General features: G+C 41.2%; 1 long non-coding RNA gene across 4 annotated transcripts; it reads right to left on the bottom strand.

Moving 5' to 3' along the window:
* Positions 1-4,016: 4,016 nt before the first annotated feature.
* Positions 4,017-6,322, bottom strand: LOC124685979. 4 transcript variants are annotated; one of them, XR_006997664.1, is made up of 5 exons: positions 5,830-6,322; positions 5,595-5,655; positions 5,011-5,132; positions 4,216-4,309; positions 4,017-4,115 (listed from the first exon to the last, which is right to left on the bottom strand). It is a non-coding gene; the product is annotated as an uncharacterized LOC124685979 (long non-coding RNA). The 4 variants fall into 4 exon arrangements; XR_006997663.1 differs by having other exon boundaries at positions 5,595-6,322; XR_006997662.1 differs by lacking the exon at positions 5,595-5,655 and having other exon boundaries at positions 4,973-5,132.
* Between the last annotated feature and the right edge of the window lie 772 nt (positions 6,323-7,094).

The raw sequence follows: 7,094 nt of genomic DNA, 5'->3' as shown, positions 1-7,094 counted from the left end.
CTAAACATACACCCTAAACACCCTAAACACTAAACCATAGACCCTAAAACCTAAACCCTAATTAAACACTACATATATATAGGCCAACGACACTTAATTGCGCATCAAGCAGGCGACCAAATAATTTGCGCTGATAAATTATCTAACTTGAATCTTGACAAGTTCTCTCGAATGAAAACACATTTGATTAAGTTGCCTCGTAATATATATACAATTAGTGTGCATGCGCGCATGGCATACCATGGACATATCATTCGTGCATATATATATATCTCAATATATATCTGAACATATTCTTGGGGATATATATATATTTCAATCTCTCTATCGATCTATATATATCGTGTTGGTGGCCAAGAAACACACTTATTATATATATACGCATGCACTTTATGCGCAAAGGCGCGGGTGCCTCTAATAATGTGTCTGTGCACTAGCTCGATCGATGATCCCTAAACCTTAAACCCTAAAACCCTAATCCATGATCCCTAATTATACCTTAAACGTACACCCTAAACACCCTAAACACTAAACCCTAAACCCTAGACCCTAAACCCTAAACCCCAAACCCCAAACCCTAAACCCTAAACCCTAATTAATTAACCTTAACCCTAACCCTACCCCTAAAACCCTAGCTAGCTAATCCTAAATCCTAAACCCTAATTAAACCCTACATATATATAGGCCAACGACACTAAATTGCGCATCAAGCAGAGCGACCAACTACTTAGCGTCGCTAAATTAATTAACTTGAATCTTGACAAGTTCTCTCGAATGAAAACACATTTGATTAAGTTGCCTCATAATATATATACAATTAGTGTGCATGCGCGCATGGCATACCTTGCACATATCATTTGTGCATATATTTCAATATATATCTCGAACATATTCTTGGGGATAAATATATATATTTCAATCTTTCTCTCTCGATCTATATATATATCGTTGGTGGCCAAAAAACACACTTATATATACGCATGAACTTTATGCGCAAAGGCGCGGGTGCCTCTAATAATGTGTGTGTGCACTCGATCGATGATCCCTAAACCTTAAACCCTAAAACCCTAATCCCTAATTATACCCTAAACGTACACTCTAAACACCCTAAACACTAAACCCTAAACCCTAGACCCTAAACCCTAGACCCTAAACCCTAAACACTACACCCTAAACCCTAAACCCTAACCCTAGACCCTAAACCCTAATTAAACACTAAACCCCAAACCCCAAACCCTAAACCCTAAACCCTAGACCCTAAACCCTAATTAATTAACCTTAACCCTAACCCTAACCCTAAAACCCTAGCTAGCTAATCCTAAACCCTAAACCCTAATTAAAACCTACATATATATATAGGCCAACGACACTAAATTGTGCATCAAGCAGGCGACCAACTAATTAGCGCTAATAAATTAATTAACTTTGTTGAATCTTGACAAGTTCTCTCGAATGAAAACACATTTGATTAAGTTGCCTCGTAATATATATACAATTAGTGTGCATGCGCGCATGGCATACCTTGCACATATCATTCGTGCATATATTTCAATATATATCTGAACATATTCTTGGGGATAAATATATATATTTTAATCTTTCTCTCTCGATCTATATATATATCGTTGGTGGCCAAAAAACACACTTATATATACGCATGCACTTTATGCGCAAAGGCGCGGGTGCCTCTAATAATGTGTGTGTGCACTCGATCGATGATCCCTAAACCTTAAACCCTAAAACCCTAATCCCTAATTATACCCTAAACATACACCCTAAACACCCTAAACACTAAACCATAGACCCTAAAACCTAAACCCTAATTAAACACTACATATATATAGGCCAACGACACTTAATTGCGCATCAAGCAGGCGACCAAATAATTAGCGCTGATAAATTAATTAACTTGAATCTTGACAAGTTCTCTCGAATGAAAACACATTTGATTAAGTTGCCTCGTAATATATATACAATTAGTGTGCATGCGCGCATGGCATACCATGGACATATCATTCGTGCATATATATATATCTCAATATATATCTGAACATATTCTTGGGGATATATATATATTTCAATCTCTCTATCGATCTATATATATCGTGTTGGTGGCCAAGAAACACACTTATTATATATATACACATGCACTTTATGCGCAAAGGCGCGGGTGCCTCTAATAATGTGTCTGTGCACTAGCTCGATCGATGATCCCTAAACCTTAAACCCTAAAACCCTAATCCATGATCCCTAATTATACCTTAAACGTACACCCTAAACACCCTAAACACTAAACCCTAAACCCTAGACCCTAAACCCTAAACCCCAAACCCCAAACCCCAAACCCTAAACCCTAAATCCTAATTAATTAACCTTAACCCTAACCCTACCCCTAAAACCCTAGCTAGCTAATCCTAAATCCTAAACCCTAATTAAACCCTACGTATATATACGCCAACGACACTAAATTGCGCATCAAGCAGGCGACCAACTAATTAGCGCTGCTAAATTAATTAACTTGAATCTTGACAAGTTCTCTCGAATGAAAACACATTTGATTAAGTTGCCTCATAATATATATACAATTAGTGTGCATGCGCGCATGGCATACCTTGCACATATCATTTGCGCATATATTTCAATATATATCTGAACATATTCTTGGGGATAAATATATATATTTAAATCTTTCTCTCTCGATCTATATATATCGTTGGTGGCCAAAAAACACACTTATATATACGCATGCACTTTATGCGCAAAGGCGCGGGTGCCTCTAATAATGTGTGTGTGCACTCGATCGATGATCCCTAAATCTTAAACCCTAAAACCCTAATCCCTAATCCCTAATTATACCCTAAACATACACCCCCTAAACACCCTAAACACTAAACCCTAAACCCTAAAGCCCTAAACCCTAAACCCTAAACACTAAACCCTAAACCCTAAACCCTAACCCTAACCCTAACCCCTAGCTAACCCTAAACCCTAAACCCTACATATATAGGCCAACGACACTTAATTGCGCATCAAGCAGGCGACCAACTAATTAGCGCTGATAAATTAATTAACTTGATTCATGCATATATTTTAATATATTTTTGAACATATTCTTGGGGATATATATATATTTAAATCTCTCTGTTATCTCGATCTATATATCGTTGGTGGCCAAGAAACACTCTTAATTATATATATACGCATGCACTTTATGCGCAAAGGCGTGGGTGCCTCTAATAATGTGTGTGTGCACTCGATCGTTGATCCCTAAACCTTAAACCCTAAAACCCTAATCCCTAATCCCTAATTATACCCTAAACGTACACCCTAAACACCCTAAACACTAGACCCTAAACCCTAGACCATAAACCCTAAATGTACACCCTAAACACCCTAAACACTAAACCCTAAACCCTAGACCCTAAACCCTAGACCGTAAACCCTAACCCTAAAACCCTAGCTAGCTAACCCTAAACCCTAATTAAACCCTACATATATATATATATATATATAGGCCAACGACACTTAATTGCTCATCAAGTAGGCGACCAATTAACTAATTAGCGCTGATAAATTAATTAACTTGATTTTTGACAAGTTCTCGATCTCCAATGAAAACACATTTGATTAAGTTGTCTCATAATATATATAATTAGTGTGCATGTGCGCATGGCATACCTTGCATATCATTCGTGCATATATTTCAACTAGCAACAATGAAAACAGATCTCTTACTGATATTCGTGTCGGGTTAGTTCAGTATAGAGCAACGGTTATCTAGTTGTATGCAAACTGATGTGTGTGATCAAACTTTATGATATCTAAAGACCGACTTCTAAAGTAAACTATACACCTCTAGAATGACATCAGAAGGTAGCTTACCTCACAGGCTATAGTTTGTGTGCAAGAAAGTAATAAACCTCAAAGCCTAGGAAGATAAGAAAATAACAGCCAGATCGGAGAATCTCTACCATTGAAATAACATGAGTAAAAAAATGGAGGCATGCTCAAGCCGTGCATCAAGAATCCATAAACACCTTCCTTCGTAGCATCAAATAAATATAACTTGGTTAACCTATGCACTGTTGTGGCCTCTCAAGCCGTGCATCTCTTGTCTAAGTATGTGTGGAAGAATCAATTCATCAGACACACAACATGCAAAAACCATCAGAGATGCATGTACATTGGTGTATAAAAAGACAAAGATGGATGTACCTGGTATCTGAATCCTGTATGAAAATAACTGGATTGTAGAATTTTATTGTGTGTCCGTACATCAATGGGCTAGCATTTGAGACAATGTTTCTACCTGGTGCACACATATGGATGCAGTATTGTGAGAAATTGATATCTCTTACGGATAACATAAGCATAAAAATTCGGGCAAGATAAAAGAACACATAGTTGTGTGAACCCATATATGTAGTGCGATCTCTAGAAGTAAGATGAGATACTCCACTTGATGAATAAATAAAAATGGCAAAGTGCCTCAACTCAGCAAGATAACGGCCTAATGTGTGTATGTTTTAGCATGTGAAGCTGTAAACCTGTGGGTTTATTGCTGAAAAATCTCAGGGAGAGCAAGGAAAGATAAATACAAATGGATTCTATCAGTCTTATTTTACCAATTAACTTACCAGGAACAACATATGCACTATGAGGTAAGAGCTATAGTTTCTAATATTGTGTTAAGAAATAAAAGATTGAAATAATGGACAACTTATCTGTTACCAGTATTAGTGTAATATTGGCGAAATAATTCTCATATTGAAGACTCGTACCTTACCAATTATTGTTTTGAGAAGGATTATACCAAACCGAAAAAAGTTGGTTACTAAGTAAATTTATCGAAATATGGAGTGCTAAGATCATTGCAATCAACAAAATTAAAAACATATTAAATCTGATTAAGAAACTTGAACACTGATAATAAATTGCATTTGGTAATAGAAAACTGGACCAGAGCACACACATCTAAGTTCAAAAACAGATATTATATGAAGAGCATACAGTATGCTTGTTGGATTTCAAGAGACTACAGTTGGTCAATTCTTCAGCAAGTGGCAAGTCTTCAGCACATATCTGAACTGTTCTATACGGACAGCCAGTATGTTGCCTTCTATTACAATTCCCTGCAGCAGGAGCAGAGGCAAACGCTTCATGTGAGAAATAGTCCTATCTGGTATGTAACAGATGCTATTGCATCTACAACCATTGTATCTGACGTTTCTACAGCCATTGTATCTGATGTAACAAACTGCTTTGTTGTTTTAAGCGGAAAGGTAGTGATGTCAATGCATAATCATTTGAAGAGTAATTCATGCACAACAGAGTATCTGACACCCAATTATGCGAAACACTCTCACAATAATCCACCAATATAATTCATATCTGTAAGTAATAACTAAAATAAGGGATGGGTTGATTATTCATAAATCCGGCATATTTCGTGTCCAGATTGATTCTGGTACATCTACTAAAGTGAATGTAGTTGTTGTTAATTATGGCTGGTCACTCCATGTATGTTCTAGACCACAAGTTGGCTCACTCATCTCCTAATTATTTTAATGGCATCTATAATGATGAATGAGTACCGTAAGGTTATCTGGAATGATAACAGAAGCTGCTGCTAGTAAGATCTAGAAGGAGGTCTTTCTGTGTGAAAATTAAGTTGAAAATGTCTTAGCCAGAATTTCATAGTAAAATCAGGTAAGAGTTTGTCAGCACGACTCAGCACGAATGCAGACCATTGGGCTGATATCATAGAAATCTAGTACACATAAACCTGTGTGAGCATTAGGTGCAAAGAAGAAGATTGCAGAGCAATACCTCATAGTCGTCAACAATGGAACCTAGCTCGTACAGATTTCGCAAATCTTGCTTCCTGCATTCCCAAATCCCAGAGACGCGTACACCAACCTTGACCAAATGATGCAGCGGTAGCGATGTATGTACATGGATTCATACCTGTCCGAGAGAGTGGGTGCCGCACCCGAGAACCAGCCCCTGGATTGCTGCAGCGTTCATGGTGCGGCCAGCGATCCTGCACTCAGCCTGGGGAGAAATCATCATCTGTCAGTGCAACATCTCTAGAAGAAAAGGATCGCCGTCTTTGAGAACGGGGGATTCGATGGTTCTGATGGGAGCTTCCGGTTGAATCAGTATGTTGACAGGGCCTTTGGAAGCAAGGGCTGCATCTCTGTCGCCATGGATCAGGGATTGAGTGAGAATGCTTAGGCCGATCCAATGGATAATACATGCATCTCGTGTCCATGGGGTGCAGCACGTCTCCGCAAGATGCAGCCCCAACCCCCTCCCGAGGTCGCAGGGGACGGCCGTCCAGGCGCAGCAGGACCAGCCGCCGTCGCCCCCCCACCTGAGCGGACGGGCGCGACACCGAATCGGCCTGCTCTGCCGCGGAGCCTCCCACGCGCCGCAGGAGCCGGGATCCACGAGGATCGCGAGGCGGAGGAGGAGAGGGAAGTGCCGCGTAGGCGGCCGCCGTGTGCGCGGCCGGCCAGCTACCGATGATGCAGACACGCGTGCGCAACGGGCCCGCTGTGGCCTCCTCCATCCCGTTGGCGGCGGTGGCGGTGGGCCGCAGGCGACACGGAGGCGCGGCGACGCGCGAGACGGCGGGCGTCGCGGACGGCGAGCGGCGTCGCGCGGTGGGGAACCGCTCGCGGGCGGTGCGGCGACGCGCGGGTAGGCAGCGGCGACGGCGCGGGCAGGCGCGCCGGGCGGGCGGCGCGAGCGGCCAGTGGCGGCGGGCCGCGAGCAGCCATGGGGTGCGGCGCGTCCAACTCGCCCTCATGAGGAAGCGCACTCTATTTTGTTTTGCAGGTTGAAGCGGTGGAGGTTCCCGATTCTTCTCTGCTGCTTTGACCGGAAAAATAGGCTAGACGCACCCAGAAATAACCACCACATGAAGAACCAGGGGAGTTAAAATAGATAGGCAGAGCTAAGTACCCCCACAAATACACACGGAACAGAAACGATGCACAGCATTACACGTGTCAGCCAACGGCATAGGCCCAAAACAAACCCAAAATTCTGTAAAAAATCGAAGCTGTTCACGAATAAGTATAGTATAT

This window comes from Lolium rigidum, chromosome 2 (assembly GCF_022539505.1).
Source record: "Lolium rigidum isolate FL_2022 chromosome 2, APGP_CSIRO_Lrig_0.1, whole genome shotgun sequence".
Taxonomy (NCBI): Eukaryota; Viridiplantae; Streptophyta; class Magnoliopsida; order Poales; family Poaceae; genus Lolium; species Lolium rigidum.
Note: the sequence above shows the minus strand (reverse complement) of the source record. Positions and strands in the feature narration are given on the sequence as shown.